The 19,602-nt window shown below is 44.6% G+C and overlaps 1 protein-coding gene and 1 non-coding gene across 3 annotated transcripts in view; one reads left to right on the forward strand and one right to left on the reverse strand.

The window, feature by feature from the left end:
- Window positions 1–19,602, forward strand: part of dym (dymeclin) — a 553,915-nt gene that overhangs the window by 283,089 nt on the left and 251,224 nt on the right. The gene's annotated exons all lie outside the window — the stretch shown is intronic.
- LOC121285663 lies at window positions 1,907–2,025 on the reverse strand. Its single transcript, XR_005944739.1, has one exon. It is a non-coding gene; the product is annotated as a 5S ribosomal RNA (ribosomal RNA).

The raw sequence follows: 19,602 nt of genomic DNA on the forward strand, positions 1-19,602 counted from the left end.
CTGGTAAATGGGATTAGGTAGGTAGGTCAGGTGTTTCTCACGTGTCGGTGCAGACTTGATGGGCCGAAGGGCCTCTTCTGCTTGAGATTCTGAGAAAGCAAATGGGGCGAAAGGGATCAAAGGATATGGGGAGAAAACGGGAGCAGGCTATTGAGTTGGATGATCAGCCATGATTGCAATGAATGGCGGAGCAGATTTGATGGGCCGAATGGCCTACTCCTCCTATTTTCTATGTTTCTATGTGGTCACTGTGGATCACACCGGCATCCACCAGATCCCATCTACTACACCTGCAACACATCGCCTGCCCATCCATCTCTATTCTATTTAATTAATTAATTTGGATGTTGAATATTTTAAAAATGAATTTCTTAACTGTACTCTTCAGTTGTAATAATGTGTCCTGATTTAAACCACTTGGTCAATCAAAGGAGACATGGAAGTGATACCCACCAATCACCTACCTGTTTTCATTTGACATCACACTTCGGCTCTGACAGGCAGAAACAGGTGGTCCTCTCGCAGTCTCCTCTAGATGCTGCTGACTGCCTGTCTCAGGGATCTCCTCTAGGTGCTGCAGACTGCCTGTCCCAAGGTCATCCTCTCGCACAAACATTAGTTTGTTAATGTTCCAAGGTTTCCATCTTGTCAACAAATCAATTTCATCCAGCTCACTACTTCAGATTTCAGCTTTTGTTGTATAATCTCTTCCCTGTTTTCTATTTGCTACCAGAAATTTATTCCTAATCTTTGCCATGTCTATGGCATGTTACATATTTGTTGGCAAAGGTTTTAAAGGGACAGTGACAGCATGGATATAAAATTGACTAGGACAAAAAGAGAGTAGCTTATCAGACTGGAGAAAATTATACAGTGTTGTTCCTTAAGGTCAGTATTGGGACTGTTGCCCTTTTTGATATAGAAGAATGACTTGGATTTTGGTATGCAAACATAATTTCAAAGTTTGTTGATGGTACGAAACTTAAAAATGTAGTAAGTGATGAGGTGAATAGTAATAGACATCAGGAGGACATAGACAGATTCATGAAATAGGCAGATGTGTAGCAAATTAAATTTAGTACAGAAGCATGAAGTGATACATTGATAGGAAGAATGAGGAGAGGGAATATGAATGTCAGTGTAGAAGGTGACCTTTGCAGCCTCAAAATCCCTCCGAATATGGGGGTTAATTTATACACCGAATTTCAAGGTGGTCATGAGCTTTGATGTCTGTCACAGGACATGGGCATGTCTTAATCTCGTACACAACTTTGCAACACAGTAAAAATTGCCTTGTGTCCAGTTATAAGGTCGCAGGACGTCAACACCTGCTTGTGGGTTGAAAAATTGAAGCTGACTATGAAGACGAGTATAGCATGTTGTGGTTGAAAAGACTTGATGCTTTCGCACTTATTCAGCATATGATTCTTGAGGCCAAGAAAGTGGGATCGTCTTATACGCTGCAATTTACGGTAAATGGTACAATTTTAAAGAGGTCACAGAAACAGAAATCTCAGGATGCATGTACACAAATCTTTAAAAGTGACGGGACAAGTTGAGAAGGCTGTTGAAAAGGAATATGGGATCTATGGTTTTATTAATAGGGGAAAAGAGTACAAAAGCAAGGAAGATATGCGAAGACTTTACAAAACACTGGTTAGGTCTCAGTTGGAGTGTTGAGTTCAATTGTACTCTGTAGGCAGCCTGTCAAGTGCATGCAGTTGTTGAGTGAGAAAGTCTAAATTTTTACTTAATATTGTTTGTGGTTTGTAACTCTTTCGAGTACAAACCCGTTCCCATCTGTTTCAGATGAAGTCACATTGTTTCCCATTGTGAGATTTGAACTCTTGATCTTGGGGTTACAAACCCAGTACCATAACCACTTGGCTATTTAGGCCAAGCTTTAAGCCTACTGCACCTGGTATTCCCAGGCAGTCTCCCATCCAAGTACTAACCAGGCCTGAGTCTGCTTAGCTTCCAAGATCAGACGAGATCGGGCGTTTTCAGACTAGTATGGCCGTAGGCAATAATTTGGGAGTAACTCTTTCGAGTACAAACACGTTTCTATCTGTTCCTATTCAGATGAAGTTACATTGTTTCATAGTTTGCCATTGTGAGATTTGAACTCTTGATCTTGAGGTTACAAGCCCAGTACCATAACCACTTGGCTATTTAGGCTAAGCATTTGTTTGTGGTTTGTAGTTGGCATTAAACTGAAATCGGCAGTTGAAATTCTAGTTGCCAGCCTTTAGCAGGGTTTTTTCAAAGGTTCCACCAAATGAGCAGCTTAATTAAGAACCAGCTGAAATTGGATTCTCATTAAGTGACTTGGATAGGCCTTTTGTGTTAGTAGCACATATATGTAGCCAGCTTAGTGCGACTTAACATTTGAGTGCGACTTACAGTACAGTGCCGGTTGATCGCTTCAGAGAGTTACGCAGAGGAAGGGAAAGAGGTGTATAGTTGCTTGTGCCTAAATTTTTTCAGCCTCCCGGAATTGATTCTTGCTCTGCTACAGGAAAAGAAGTTAGTTAATTGGTGAGTATCTGGTAAGTGATTGAGGTTTATCCTATTCCTAAGGCTCTAAATAGCATATTTTGAGCGAGAGATGAGTGGGAGAGGATAAAAGGATAGAGAGGCCTACCTGCAGTGAGACCAGCGGAGGAGTGATGTCATGAACCACAATGTGACGGGAGTGCTGGGAAAGCAGCTGATTGCTGAGTATTTCTAGTTTTTAAAGTAAAAGTAAGGTCTTTGGTTTGTGTTTAGATCTCTAGTCTTTTTTTCTCAAAAATAGCTTGTTGAGTATAAGATTGATACTGGTGTAAAAAAGCAATTACAGTAAAGTGTAAAGAGCAGGGATACTAGAGTAATTAATAAATTAAATAAAATATGATAGTGATGGTTGGATGGGTGATGTTGCTGCTGCAGCATGTGGGATTCCAAGGTGATCCAGAACGAACACACCTGTATTAAGTGTTTGCAACTCAAGGAATTTCGGATCCAGAGTCTGAGCTGCAGACATTGCGCCACATCAGGGAGGAGGAAAGTTACCTGGACACTTTGCTCCAGGAGGTGGTCACACCCTCAGATTAGGTAATTCAAATTTGGTTTGTGATCAGCGACAGGAGGGCGTGACTGCAGGTGAGGCAGATATGGGGACCCAGGGGGTAGTGTTTAAGGAGCCTCGGCCCCTGCAATTGTCCAACAGTTACAAGGTTTTTGCAAACTGTGTGGACGAGAGCAGAGACTGCAGGGAGGATGAGAGAACTGACCATGACACTGGCTCCCTGTACCACATTCAGGTGGGGGGAGGAAATAGTAGTGGTAGGGGCAGTATAATTAGGGGAATAGATACTGTTCTCTGCAACTGTGAGGATATGTCCCGAAGGCTGTGTTGTCTGCTGGGTGCCAGGGTTAAGAACATCTCCTCAGGGCTGAAGAGGAACTGAGTGGGAGGGGAGGGCTCCGGTTGTCATCACCAACGACATTGATAGGACTAGACAGGAGGTTCTGCTGAAAGAATTTGAACAGTTAGGAGCTAACTTAAAGAGCAGAACCTTCAAGGTAATAATCTTGTGATTACTACCTAAGCCACGGGCAAACTGGCATAGGGTGAATAAAGTAAAGGAGTTAAGTGCATTGCTCAAAGATTGGTGTGGAAGGTATTGGTTTCAGTTCATGGGGCACTGGCACCAGTACTGCAGTAGAAGGGAGCTGTTCCTGTGGGACAGGCTTCACTTGAACCATGCTGGGACCAGTGTCCTGGCGATTGGAATAACTAGGGCTATAGAGAGGGCTTTAAACTAAATAGAGGGGGGAGGGTTCTGGAGAGGGGATACATAGGCTTAAAAAGCAAATGGATATGGCAGCATTGCCAGGCAGCTATTTAGGTAATGATACCCAGAGTGTGACAGGAAGTGACAGAGTATACAAACATAAAAAACAGCAGCAAATAGGGTCAAAGGGGAAAAAAAATGGTAAAAGGAAAAAATTAATGGCTCTTTACTTAAATGCGTGCAGTATTCAGAACAACATAAAGGAATTAACGGCACAAATAGAGGTTAATGGGTATTATCTTATAGCCATATGGAGACAAGGTTATAAGGAGATCAAAGCTGGGAACTAAATATTCAGGGGTATGTGACTTTTCGAAAGGACAGGCAGGAAGGAAAGGGTGGTGGGGTAGCTCTTCTAGTATGAGATGGACCAAGTACGATAGTAAGAAATGATCTTGGATCGGAAGATGTAAAATCCGTATGGATGGAGGTAAGAAAAAACAAGGAGAAGAAGATACTGGTTGGAGTAGCCGATAGGCCCCCTAACAGTAGCTTTACTGTAGGACAGAGAATAAATCAGAAGATAATGAGGGCATGTAAAAGAGGCAGTACATTAATCATGGGTGTCTTTAATCTTGGGAAAATTAAATTGGCAGAGGTAGCCATGAGCAAGAATTCATAGTGCATTCAGGACAGTTTCCTATAACGATATGTTGTGAATCTAACCAGGAATCAGGCTATTTTGGATCTTGTATTGTTTAATGAGGCAGGTTTAATAAATGATCTCAGAGTAAAAGATTCCGTAGGAAACAGTGACCTTAACATGGTAGAATTTAGCATTCAGTTTGAGCGTGAGAAACTTGGCTCAGAAACAACTGTGCTAAACTTAAATAAGGGTAATTAAAAAGGAATGAGGGCAGAGTTGGCTGGAGTGGACTGGGAAAGGAGTTCAGCAGAAAAGACAGTTGATGAACAATGGTAGACGTTTAAGAACGTAGTTCATGACTCACAACAAAGATATATCCCAGTGAGGAAGAGGGATTGTAGGAAGGGGATAAACCAACCATGGTTAACCACGGAAGTTAAGGATAGTATCAAAGTGAAAGAAAAAAGATATGTGATGTGGCAAAGATTAGTGGTAACCCAGAGGATTGGGAACGTTTTAAAAACCAATAGAAAATGACCAAAAAAAATAGAGAGAGGAAATAAGCTTAGAGGGTAAACTAGCAACTAATATAAAAACGGACAGTAGGAGTTTCTTTAAATATATAAAAAGAAAGAGAAAGGCGAAAGTGAACATCGGTCCCTTAGATAATGAGGCTAGGGAAATAATAAAGGGGAGCCAGGAAATGGCAGAGGAGTTGAATAAATACTTTGCATCAGTCTTCATGTTAGAAGACACTAATAGCATACCAAAAATACTAAATAATCAAAGGGCAAAAGGTGGGGGAGGAAATAAATATGATAACTGTTACTAGAGAAGAAAGTACTAGGGAAACTAATGGGACTAAAGTCTGACAAGTCCCATGAACCTGATGGGTTGCATCCTAGGATTTTAAAGGAAATCGCTACAGAGAAATTGGATGCGCTGGTAGTAATCTTCCAAAAGTCCTTAGATTCTGGAAAAGTCCCAGAAGATTGGAAACCACCAATGTCACACCCTTATTCAAAGAAGGAGGGAGGCAACAAAACAGGTAACTATAGGCCAGTGAGCTTAACACCTGTCATTGGAAAAATGTTGGAGTCTATAGTAAAGGATGTAACAGCAGAACATTTAAGAATGCATAATTTAATCAAGCCGAGTCAGCATGGCTTCATGAAGGGGAAATTATGCCTGCCAAATTTATTATAATAATTCTTTGAGGAGGTAACAAGCAGGATAGATAAAGATAAACCAGTAAATGTAATATATTTGTGTTTCCAAAAGGCATTTGATAAGGTACCACACATAAGGCTACTTAATAAGATAGGATATACTTGCACTGGAAGAAGTACAGCATAAGTTCAATAGATTGATCCCTGGGATGAGGGAGGGCGTCCGACAACGAAACGTGAAGTAAGTTGGGCTGATATTCTCTTAGGAGTTTAGAAGAATGAGATGTGACCTCACTGAAACCTACCATATTCTAAGAGGGCTTGATAAGGTTGACATTGAGAGATTATTTCCACGAGTTGGAGTCTAAAACACGGGCACAGTCTCAGGATAAGGGACCGATCATTTAGGACTGAGATACAGAGAAATTTCTGCACTCAAAGGGTTGTGAATCCTTGGAATTCTCTACCCCAGGGGGTTGTGGAATACGTTTAAGGCTGGGATATTTGGGAATTAAAAGATATGGGAGGGGACAGGAAAATAGAGTTGAAGCCCAAGATCAGCCATGATTGTACTGAATGGTGGAACAGGTTAAACAGGCCATATGCTGTACTCCTCCTATTTCTTGTGTTGTTGTTAGAAATAGCCGTGCCCCTAGCTGAACTGTTCCAGTACACCTAGAGCACTGACATCTACCCAGCAATGTAGAAAATTGCCCAGGTTACGTCTTGTCCAGAAAAAGCAGGACAAATCTAACCTGGCCAGTTAGCACCCCATCAGTCTAGTTGATTATCAGCAAAGTGATGGAAGGTGTTGTCACAGCAATAACCTGCTCAGTTTGGGATCCACCAAGGCCTCTCAGGTCCTGACATCATTTTAGCCTTAGTCCAAACACGTACAAAAAGAGCTGAACTGAAGAGTGACTGCCATTGATATCAAGGCTGTTTTTAACTGGGAGCGGCATCAAGGAGCTCTGGAAAAACATAAGTCAATAGGAATCGGGGGGAAAACTTTACCCTGGTTGGAATCATACCTAGCACAAAGGAAGATGGTTGTGGTTGTTGGAGGTCAGTCGTCTCAGCTCCCGGGCATCACTGCAGGAATTCCTCCGATTAGTGTCCTAGATCTAACCATCTTCAGCTGCTTCATCAATGACCTTCCTTCCATCATAAGATCAGAAATGCGGATGTTCGCTGATGGTTGCACATGTTCAGCACCATTTGCAAGGCTCAGATACTGAAGCAGTCCGTGTCCATGCGCAACAAGATTTGGACAATATTCAAACTTGGGCTGAAAAAATGGCAGGTAACATTTGTGCCACACAAGTGCCAGACCATGACCATCTTCAATAAGAGGGAATCTAACCATCTCCCCTTGACATTCAATGGCATTACCATTGCTGCATCCCCCACTATCAACATTTTTGGGGTTACCATTGACCAGAAACTACACTGGACCAGCCATATAAATATTGTGGCTACCAGAGCAGTTCAGAGGCTGAGAATTCTATAGTGAGTAACTCGCCTCCTACCTCCACTTCCTTCCTAACAGAAGTATACCTACACCACCTGAACTGCAGCAGTTCGAGAAGGCGGCTTACCATCACCTTCGCAAGGGCAATTTGGGATGGGCAATAAATGCTGGTCTAGCCAGCGAAGCCACATCCCATTAGCAAATGACAAAAAACAAAAACAGAAAATTCCAGAAAAACTCAGCTGGCCTAACAGCATCTTTGGAGAGAAAGACAGAGTTAACGTTTTGAGTCCTTATGACTCTTCTTCAGAGCTCTGATGCTGTTATACGAGCTGAGTTTTTCCAGAATTATCTGTTTTTGTTTCAGATCTCCAGCATCCGCAGTATTTTGCTTTTAAAGAGAAAACAAGGCCATCCCTGATACAACCTTGTATCCTTCTTGATCTATATCCCCAACCTCCTTCCAGTAACCCTTTCTTCTGTATCTGCCCCTGAAATAAACACTTACATCAGCCATTTGCAACTGCACTTGTAAACTACCAACTTTTTAGCTTTTGGCATTCCTTTTGCCACAGTACTTCTGCTGCAGCCAATCTTCTTAACCACTCCCTCTCCGTCACCTTTGCACATATCCCCAGTATACCCCTTATTCTCTGCCAGTCTGGTCATTCACCTTGGTATGTTCTCGATCTATGCTCCCTCAAATTTAAGGGTCACAAGCTCAAACTTATCTGATGCACAATTAATTTAGCCATCCATCACCCAACTATGACTGAACCAGGTCAAATAATGTCCTCTGCCATCCAAGGTAATTCTGGACAGGAAAAATAACCCCCAGTTTTTTTCTTCACTGCCAACCAGCTTCTCAGACTATTGTCCTCTGCCCTTCCATCGTCGCCTCCAACAACTGGTGCCAGTATATCAAGGAATTTTATTGGTAAGACTGAAACTACCTGTTCAATTTCCTCTGCGCATCTCTCCCTTCTCTTTCTTCACCTTGCCAAACTTTCCCCAAAGCACACCCACCGCCCTGCCCTCAACTTGAATCGTTTTCTCCTGTCTGCTCTCTTGGCCTCTCCAAGCTCATCTCATCCATGAGACCCAACTCCTATTCCTTTGACTCTGATCCCACACATTGCTCCTTCTGGCTCTCTTTCTTGCTGATTCTGTAAATGGCACCCCCTGCTTTTCAAAATTGCTATCATCAACACTTCAAAAAACTAACTCTCAACCCCTCTTCTTGTAAAATATCTACTCCATCTTCAACCCTTTCCTCTAAAGTCTTCCAATGTGTTGCCACTTCTCAAATTCATGCCCAGCTTTACTGCAAAGCTATGTTTGAATCCATTCAGCTAGGGTCCCATCCTTGCCAAAACAATGAAGTATCCCCACTCAAAGTCACAACTGGCATCCTCTAACTGTGATGCAATATCCCTGTTTGTCCATCACAATTTTTCTGTAGATTTTGACATGGTCGACCACATCTCTCTCCTGCTCAGTGGACCTGTGCTCACCTGACTCCAACCTTTCTTATCTATCCATAGCTAAAGCATCTTCACCAATGGTTTCTCACCTCTTCTCCCCACTACTCTCATCAAACATTGCCCCCTAGTCATCTTCAGTACATCCTGAGGTTCTCCAGGAACCTATTGTTGTACCTCAGCAACCTTTTTGATCCGGAGCTGATCTTCCAGCCAACCACATATCCTCTCCAGCATAGAAACTGCCAATTGCCGCCCCTATAACACCACCCATCCAGCCATCTGATGCAAAAACACTCACCCATGACCTTGTCGATTCCAAACTTGCTGCTACCTAGGGGTGCCTTCACTGAGGTTATCAATTAATCGTTGCTCAATACCAGGTCTAGAATAGCCTGCTCTCTGGTTGGCTCCAGAACGTGCTGTTCTAAGAAACTATCCGGAAAACATTCTATGAACTCTTTTGGCAGAATTTTCCCGTTGGTGTAAAATGACACGCAGTGACGTCAAGCAAGCGTCCCGACGTCACTGTGTGCCATCGTGATGTCTGGGATGGCAGGAGTACTATAAGTTCGGACGTGTGCCCGCCATCAAGTAACGGGCCAGTTAAGGCCCTTGAGCCAGCAATTGAACTTGATTTTTCGCAGCCCATGTGATCTTCAGGACGTCACACGAGCGCAATGGGCAGGTGGGTAGGAGTCATTTGTATAAATCTCATCCACGGGATAAGAGGGGTGAGTGGGGTTGCAAATGTGATCATTCAGGTATTTAAGTGTGAAAGTTAATTACACTTGCCTATGTGAGCAGGAAGACTTCAAAACTCAACCAGCTGCTAGGACAGGAGTCTTGGTCAGGACTCTACAGTAAAGATCACTTCTGGGGCCTGCAGCTTTCAGGAAGCCTTCTCTTAGCCTGGGAATGGGAGTTGTGCTCTCTACTGGAGGCACCTCGCCTGAGGAGGAAGAGAGGGCCAGAAGGGGGAGGAGGCCAGGAATCCACATTCAGCCTCCAGGGATGCCACCTTTGGGAGGAGAGGCGCAGGCACAAGGGGCCAACAGGAAGTGCAAGGCGGAAGGGGCCACAGAAGACACCAATATCCTGCTGCCAGGTCCAGTGCCGAAGGAGGCTTCGTCTCTCAAGGGAGACAGTCACTTCCTTTTGTCCGATGATAGACCCTGAGATCTCTGCAAACTGTGTGGGAGGACTCCTCATGCCATTGGCTCTAAGGGTCACAGCTGCCCTCAACTTCTATGCCTCTGGCTCTTTCCAGGGGTCTATGGGTGATCCCTGCGGAGTCTCCCAATCCACAATTGTGTCAAGCAGGTGACAGACACTCTATTCAGGCGTGCATTGACTTTCATCCACTATCACTGGGACGAGGCCATCCAGACTGAGTGACCCAGAGGCTTTGCAGCGATTGCTGGCTTCCCCCGCGTCCAGGGTGCAATAGACTGCACACATGTAGCCATCAAAGTGCCAGCAGGCGAGCTCGGTGCCTTCGTCAACAGGAAGGGATCCCACTCCTTGAACGTGCAGATAATATGTGACCACACGCTGCAGATTCTGCAAGTCTGTGCAAGGTACCCAGGGAGCTCCCATAACGTTTACGTCCTCAGACACTCCCAGGTGCCGAGGCTCTTCGGTGCTCCAGCCCAGCTGGATGGATGGCTGCTGGGTGACAAGGGCTATCCCCCTCAAAAGGTGGCTCATGACGCCTCTCTGCCATCCAAGAACAGAGGCTGAGCAGCGGTACGATAGGAGCCATGCCTCCACAAGGGTTGTGGTGGAGAGAACCATTGGTTTTCTCAAGATGCGCTTCCGATGCCTGGACCGCTCAGATCGTGTTGCGATAGTGGTTGCATGTTGTGCTGTCCACAATTTGGCGCTAGAAAGGGGCGACGCAGTGGACAAGGAAGATGTGGACGAGCGGTTTCTCCGGATGCACACGATGAGCCCAGCAGCGAGTCTGAGGATGAGCACGCACAGGAGAATGCTGAGGGAGTAGAGGCTGACCAGGGCATACTCCAGGGGACACCTGGGAGGCTTTAATCCAAAGAACCTTCAGCTTGCCCACCGCAAATGGACCTTCAATACACGCCAGGGCTGTAGGATCTACACTGGATACCTGAGTGCTAAATCAGCCTGGGTAATAACGTTAATTGAGGCCCTTGTCAATAAAGCTTAATGTCAAACAACTCACTCATAACATCATGGCTTCGTGTCCACTTGCAGAAGTAAGGAATCACCCTGAGGCATGGCAACATGTCAAAATTTATTGAGTGAACAAATGTAACTTCATAAAGCAAAAAAAAAGTGTTGGGCATCACACCAAGTCTTCCAGAAAGTACTATGAGCCAACATAAAAGCACCAGTGAGAAACACGTGTGCCTAAGGTGCCTGAAATTTATGCTTATGGGTGCTACATCTCGGTGCTGTCCCCTCGCTGGCACTGGCATCTGAGACAGGCTGCTCAGTGTGCTGTCCTGTTGGCCTCAATGACGTTGGTGGACCTCTGGCCCACGAAGCATTTGATGGCCCTGCCTGGGAGGGAGTGGCCAGTTCCACAGCTGGTTTCTCCTCAGTTGCCGCAGCCTCATTGAATGCTACAGTCACTGGCAGAGGGTGGGAGGAGCTACTGCCTTCATCCGGAGCATCCTGAGAGGAACTCGCAGAGACAACAGGCAGCTGTTGTGCCGACATGAGGTCGCTTCGGACCTCCCTGCTCACCATAGGTGGATGGGCACTGAGCTGAGATACTTGGTGGCCAAACCATCTTCCATACTGGCACTGACCAGCTGAGGCCAATGCCGCTGTGAGGGCTTGCATGTCTGAGCGCAACCCCAGGAGGCCTCTCCATGAGAGTCGCCATTCTCTCCATGGAGGAAGCATGGCACTCAGCCATGAGGCTCATTGCATCAGTGATGCTCCACGTGGACTCCTTCAGCCTGGGCACCATGCCACGCATAGCTTCATGTATCTCCACCAGATCATCCCGCATACCCTGCTGCAATTCCAGCATTCGCTGCCTCATGGATGACTCCAGAGTCGTTAGCACCCTGACTTTGACATGCTTCGCAGTTCCATCACTATGCCTAGGTGCAGACCCTTGACTTTCAACCCCATTCTATACTCTGGGTGTCAGTGTCACACATGCTGCGGATGCAGAACACACCCTAGCTCAACCTTTTCAGGGCGAACTGGGCATGGGCAATCTTGGGCTGGCACACCCAGCGAGGGATACGTGTTGTGAGGGATTCAATGCCGTTACCAGGAGGGCAGCTAGGCACTCGTCGGAAAAACAAGTGCCTACCCTACGGCCTGGCCTGCCCTGATGGCCTACCCTCTGAACTAGCGTCAGGCACATTGCCTCTCTGATGTGCTCTTCTCCCAGCCATTGTGAGCAGCCTTTTCACGGCTGTCAGGCCTTCATTTAAACAGGTCGCTGGGTTGTCATTGGACCTGGCAGCCTGAACGCGCCCGCCCACTCCCGCTATGCACAGGAGTCGTGAACTACGTTGAGCAGGCCTTATTTGGCCCGCCCGCGTAAAATGACTCCCATACATGGGCAAAATTCTCCACTTCATCTACGCTACCTCTGCCCATCTGATTTTTCCCAGTCTATATGTAGATTAAAATCTCCCATGGTTATTGCTGTACTTTTCTGGCAAGGTCCCATTATCTCTTCTTCTATACTCTGTCCTACTGTGTAATTACAATTAGGAGACCTATACACCACTCCCACAAGTGACTCCTTGCCTTTATCATTCCTCATCTCAACCCAAATTGCTTCTATATCCTGGTTTCCTGAACTTAGGTCATCCTTTGCTAATACCATCATTAATTAACAGAGCCACCCCTCCACCTTTTCCTAACTTCCTGTCCTTCCTAAATGTCATGTACCCTTCAATGTTCTATGTCATCCTGTAGCCATATCTCTGTAATGGCTGTCAAATCGTACTTACTTATTTGTATTTGCACAGTCAGTTTATTTGTTTTGTTTCAAATGCTGTGTGTGTTTAAATTCAAAGTCTTTAGTTTTTTCCTTTTATTATTTTATTATTTTTGTAGCATCTAGCTTTATCTACCGATTTATTCTTAGTGTTATACTCTCTATCCCTTCCTGTCACAGCCTCTTTATCATTTTCCTTATTGATATCTGTCTCTCTCGCCTTGTCTCTACCCTTTGGTTTACCACATTTTCCCAAATTTGATCCCTTGCCCCCACTAATTCAGTTTAAAACTCTCTCTACTTCCCTAGTTAGTCGGCTTGCAAGGACACGAGCCTCAGCATGGTTCAGGAGTAGACTGTCCCAATGATACAGATCCTACTTGCCCCAATACTGGTTCCCATGCCCCACAAATCTGAACCTACTTCTTCCACACCAGTCTTTGAGCCTCGCATTTAGTCCTCTAATCTTATTTGTCCAATGCCAATTTGCACATGATTCATGTAATCCAGAAATTATTACCTTTGAGGTTCTGCGTCTTAATTTAGTGCCAAGCTCATTATGTTGACTATGCAGAGCCTCCTTCCTCATCCTGCCTATGTCATTGGTACCTACGTGGACCTCAACCACTGGATCCTCCCCCTCCCATTGCAAGTTCCTCTCCAGCCCTGAGCAGATGTCCCAAACCCTGCTCTGGGCAGGCAAAAAGCCCACCTGGGCTCTTGCTCTTTGCTACAGAGAACAGTGTCAATCAGCCTTACTATACTGACCCCTCCTACCACCACACTTCTTTTTGCTACCCCCACTTGGAAGGCTTCCTGTACCACAGTGCCATGGTCAGTTTGCTCATCCACCTGCAGCCCCCACTCTCATCCAAACAAGCTGAAAAACCTCAAAGTTGTTGGACAATTGTAAAGGCTGAGGTTCCTGCCCTCTGGGTCCTCTTGTTTGCCTCACTCACAGTCACGCCCTCCTGTCCCTGGCCACTGACCAAATCGTAAGACCCTATCCTACGTGGTGTGACTGCCTCCTGGTATAAACCATCCAGGTAATTTTCCCCCTCCCTGATGTATCGCAGAGTCTGTGGCTCAGCCTTCATCTCAAGCTGAAGTTCTTCAAGCTGCAAACACTCACTGCCGATGTGTTTGCCCTGGATCACAATGTTATCCCGCAGCTCCCACAGGCTGTAGCCTTGACACATCACCTGTCCTGCCATCCTTAATGTGTTTTAAATAATTACATTAATCACTTAATCTTGCTTTCTTATATATTTTATTAACTTTACCACCAAATTATGTACTGTTTTTAAACCTTAGGGATAGAATAGGACTTATCAACTTACCAGATACTCACCAAACAGCCAGCTCCTTTCCCTGTAGTAGAGCAAGAACCAATTCTTATGGAGTGAGAAAGACAGAAAGAAGAACCAAACAACTCCTTCTCCCCATTTGCCTGGATGAGTGCAGCTCCCACAACACTCAAGAAGCTTGACACCGTCCAGGACAAAGCAGCCCACTTGATTGGCACCACATCCACAAGCATTCACTCCCTCCACCGTCGACACACAGTATTGGCAGTGTGTACCATCTACAAGATGCACTGCAGAAATTCACCAAGGCTCTTTCGATAGCACTTTCCAAACCCACGACCACTACCATCTCGATGGACAAGGACAGCAGATAGATGGGAACACCACCACCTGGAAGTTCCCCTCCAAGCCACTCACCATCCTCACTTGGAAATATATCGCCGTTCCTTCACTATCGCTAGGTCAAAATCCTGGAATTCCCTAACAGCATTGTGGGTGTACCTACACCACCATGGACTGCAGCGGTTTAAGAAGACAGCTCACCATCACCTACTCAAGGGCAACTAGGGATGGGTAATAAATGCTGGCCCACCCAGTGAAGCCCACATCCCGTGAATGAATCAAAAAACCTCCCTCTGACTGACCTCTTCGCTCAGCTCATCGGCTGCACTAAAGAACCCTGAATTTATAGTAAATTGAACTGGGGTTACAGTAACCAGATTCAACCAGTTAGCTAATTAACTACTGAACTCCTACAGCTGAGTTTGGCTTGGCCTAAATAGCCAAGTGGTTATGGTACTGGGTTTGTAACCCCAAGATCAAGAGTTCAAATCTCACAATGGCAAACTATGAAACAATGTAACTTCATCTGAAACAGATGGAAACAGGTTTACTCAAAAGAGTATCAAGAGTTCAAATCTCACAATGGCAAACTATGAAACAATGTAACTTCATCTGAAACAGATGGAAACAGGTTTACTCAAAAGAGTATCAAGAGTTCAAATCTCACAATGGCAAACTATGAAACAATGTAACTTCATCTGAAACAGATGGAAACAGGTTTACTCAAAAGAGTATCAAGAGTTCAAATCTCACAATGGCAAACTATGAAACAATGTAACTTCATCTGAAACAGATGGAAACGTGTTTGTACTCGAAAGAGTTACTAACAGCCTGCTCTTTCACAAAACTCTAAACTGCAAGAAAGAATGAACTTAACCTGCTTACGGTATTTCCAGTTACTGCTAATTACAGACTAGCTTAGATTTTAAGAGCAAAATTTAAGAACAAAATTAACACTTAAAACTCCCCTCTCACCAAACTCCAAGCTTCACTCAGTTGACTGCACTCATTCAAAAGGAAAGAAAAAAGGCAAAGTAAATTTTAAAAATGAAATAAGAATCAAGATGTGATAGTAAAATAAAGAAAGGCTATGACAGGTATGCAGACTGGTGGGGGAAGGAAGCATATAAATAAACTTATTCAGGAACATTAAGATATATGATCCAAGGCCATAACTCCCCTCTGAACCTGCTTTCCAATCTCAATAAAATGATGAAAAGAGTCCTCAGTAATGCTATCACTAATAAACTGTTCATGGATGATTGGTTCAGATTAAGCCAGACCACTTGGATCCTGACCTTTCCAAAGCATTGATCATTAACTTAACAGTGGAATGCCCAGGAGTGCTAACAAAATAGGTCAGTAGGCGCCAAAATAAAAAATTCTCCAGTAGCTGTGAGTTAAAGCTGACAAAAAGGACAGCTGTGGTAACTGTCAGATCAGTTATTGCAGCCCAAGACATGGCTGCAGGAATTCCTCCAGGAAGGGGACTTTCTTAGTCCACCTGTTTTCATTGACCTTCACCCTCTCGATGGTCAGCAGTGGAACTGTTTACTAATGATTCAACCCTACAACTTCCCTAATAATGAAGCAGATGTAACTTAATATCCAGGCTTGGTCTGACTAGTGACAGGCAATGTTTGTATCATGTAAGTACCATTTCCAACTGAGAAAAGCTCAGGCTTATCCTTCTGACTTTCAAAATTACCATAATCACTGGGACCTTCATCATCAATATTCTTCAGGGTGACCAGCAGCTTAATTGGACCAGTTTTGACACGAGCATGGCTGAGCATGGTTTTTTAAAAATTCATTCATGGGATGTGAACATGCCTAATTGCCCTTGAGAAGGTGGTAATGAGCTGCCTTATTGAACCTGTTATGACACGGCAGGTGACGTATGCCAGGCGGATCAACTCCACGAAGGAAACTTGATCACATTGTCACAATGGTTTGGCAATTTGTATTTTTTTCGAGATGCGTGCCCTGAATTCGGGAGTAATAAGCCCACCAAGACATCAGATTTTTTTAGAAAACAAAACTAAACATTTGTTAACAAAAGAAAAGATTTCAAGCACATACATAGGTCTACAAATTACTCCTTTAATAACTCACAAATTACTACTATAATAACTTATAAAACACCCAATTAATTCTATAATACCCTGGACAGTAGGATTCAAAATAGTTTTTCCCAGGCTTTGGTTTCTGTAGACAGGCTTAAAGCACAAATACTGGAGGCCTTTCACACTTCTGGTAGATCTTGCAACGCCTTCCCTGACACACAGCCTCATTCTCCTTTATATATGTTTCTCCCTTTTAATGTAAATTCCATTGTCCCCATATGTCTTTGGAATTTTACTTTTTCATTATATAAGTCTTTTTATGATGCTAATATTGTCAGTAACCTTTAGGAAAAATAAACACAATGCTTGGCCTAGCTTCTCTGGCTAGGTGTAACATCCTCCCATCTCTTTGAAATTCAGACTACCCTGATTTGTCTAAAAATGCATATTCTCCTCACCTCGCATCCTAAGACTTCAGCGTTCACGTATTTAGCATTTCAAACCTAGCTTCTTTTGATGAGACAAAGCCTCCAGACCAGCTGCCTCCAATTCAATTAAATCCCACATAAGCACACACACGCACAGAAACTATCCAAACCCCACAATTATCCTACATTTACAATAAATCACAATAATATTATGAGAATTATTATACTTTCGTGATAAACTACTGCAGTCCATGTGGCGTAGGTACACCCACAATAATGTAGGGAGGGAGTTCCAGGATTTTGACCCAGCGACAGCAATATATTTCTAAGTCAGGATGGTGAGTAGCTTGGAGGGAAACATCAAGGTGGTGGTGTTCCCATGTGTCTGCTGCCTTTGTCCTTCTAGTTGGTAGCGGCTGTGGCTTTGGAAGGTGCTGTGTAAGGAGGCTTGGTGAGTTCCTGCAGCGCTGCTTGTAGATGGTAGACTGTGTGTTAGTGGTGGGGGGGGAGTGAATGTTTGTGGAAGAGACACCAGTCAAGCAGGCTGCTTTGTCCTGGATGGTGTCAAGGTTCTTGAGAGTTGTGGATCTGCACTCATCCAGGCAAGTGGAGAGTGTTACATTACATTCCTGACTTGTGCCATGTAGATGGTGGACAGGCATTGGGGAGTCAGGTGGTGAGTTACTCACAGAATCTCACAGTGCAGAAGAGGCCCTTCGGCCCATCAAGTTTGCACCGACATGTGAGAAACACCTGACCTACCTACCTAATCCCATTTACCAGCACTTGGCCCATAGCCTTGAATGTTATGACGTGCCATGTGCTCAACCTCCTGCCCCACATCTTGAACTTATGTCCCCTCGTGACTGACCTTTCAACTAAGGGGAACAGCTGCTCCCTATCCAACCTGTCCATGCCCCTCATAATCTTGTACACCTCGATCAGGCTGCCCCTCAGTCTTCTCTGCTCCAACGAAAACAACCCAAGTCTATCCAACTTATCTTCATCACTTAAATGTTTCATCCCAGGCAACATCCTGGTGAATCTCCTCTGCACCTCCTCCAGTGCAATCACATATTTCCTATAATGTGGCAACCAGAACTGCACACAGTACTCCAGCTGTGGCCTCACCAAGGTTCGAGACAACTCCAACATGATCTCCCTACTTTTGTAATCTATGCCTCGATTGATAAAGGCAAGTGTCCCATATGCCTTTTTCACCACCCCACTAACATGCCCCTCTGCCTTCAGAGATCTATGGAAACACACGCCAAAGTCCCTTTGTTCTTCAGAACTTCCTAGTGTCATGCTGTTCATTGAATGCTTCCTTGTCAAATTACTCGTTCCAAAGTGCATCACCTCACGCTTTTTTCAGGGTTAAATTCCATCTGCCACTTATTGCCCGTTTGACCATCCCGTCTCTATCTTCCTGTAGCCCAAGACACTCAACCTCACTGTTAACCACCTGGCCAATCTTTGTGTCATCCGCAAACTTACTAATCCTACCCCCCACATAGTCATCTATGTCGTTTATATAAATGATGAATAATAAGGACCGAGCACAGATCCCTGTGGTACGCCACTGGACACTGGCTTCCAATCACTGAAGCATCCTTCTGTCATCACCCTCTGTCTCCTACAACTAAGCCAATTTTGAATCCACCTTATCAAATTACCCTGCATCCCATGTGCATTTACTTTCTTTATAAGTCTCCAATGTGGGACCTTGTCAAATGCTTTGCTGAAATCCATATAAACTACATCAACTGCACTACCCTCATCTACACACCTGGCCGTCACCTCAAAAAATTCAATTAGGTTTGTTAGGCATGACCTCCCTCTGACAAAGCCATGCTGACTATTGCTGATCAAACCTTGCCTCTCCAAGTTGAGATAGATTCTCTCCTTCAGAATTTTCTCCAATAATTTCCCTAACACTGACTTGAGATTCACTGGCCCATAGTTCCCTGGCTTCTCTCTATAACCCTTCTTAAATAGCGGAACCATGTTAGCTGTTCTTCGGTCCTCTGGCACCTCCCCTGTGGCTAGAGAGGAATAGAAAATTTGGGTCAGAGCCCCTGCTATCTCATCCCTTGCCTCCCTCAACAGTCAGGGACACGGATCATCTGGAACTAGACATTGGTCCACTTTTAAGCCTGCCAACATCTCCAATACCTTGTCACTCCCAAATCAATTTGCTCATGAACCTTGAGACTCCCTGAGTTCCATACCTTCATCCTCATTCTCTAGGGTGAAAACGGATGTGAAGTATTCAACACTCTACCGATGTCCTCTGGCTCCACCCATAGGTTGCCCCCTTGATCCATAATGGGCCCTACTTTTTCCCTGGTTATCCTCTTCCCATTGATATACTTATAGAATATCTTGGGATTTTCCCTGCTTTTACCAGCCAGAGCTTTCTCATGTCCCCTCTTTGATCTCCTAATTAATTTCTTAAGCTCCACCCTGCACTTTCTGTACTCCACTTATCCCTCCGCTGATTTGATTCCCTTGTACCTGCTAAAAGCCCTCTCTTTTCCTTCTCATCGTATCTTGAATATCTCTAGTCATCCATGATTCTCTGGGCTTGTTAGTCCTTGTGATCACCCTAGAGGGAACATGTTGAGCCTGTACCCACCCCATTTTCTTTTTGAACGCTGCCTAATGCTCCTCTGTAGTTTTCCCTACAAGTAGCTGTTCCCAATCTACCCTGGCCAGATTCTGCCTTATTTTACTAAAATCCACTCTCCCCCCAATCCAAAACAACTTTTTTCAACTTGTCTATTTCTTTGTCTATAACAAGCTTAAATTGTACCATTTTGTGCTCGCTATCACTAAAATGCTCCCCCACCACAACCTCAGCCACCTGTCCGACTTCATTCCCCAGAATTAGGTCCAGCACTGCGCCGTCCCTTGTTGGACCCTCTGCATATTGACCTAAATTGTTCTCCTGTACACATTTCA

This window comes from Carcharodon carcharias, chromosome 1 (genome assembly GCF_017639515.1).
Source record: "Carcharodon carcharias isolate sCarCar2 chromosome 1, sCarCar2.pri, whole genome shotgun sequence".
NCBI lineage: Eukaryota > Metazoa > Chordata > Chondrichthyes > Lamniformes > Lamnidae > Carcharodon > Carcharodon carcharias.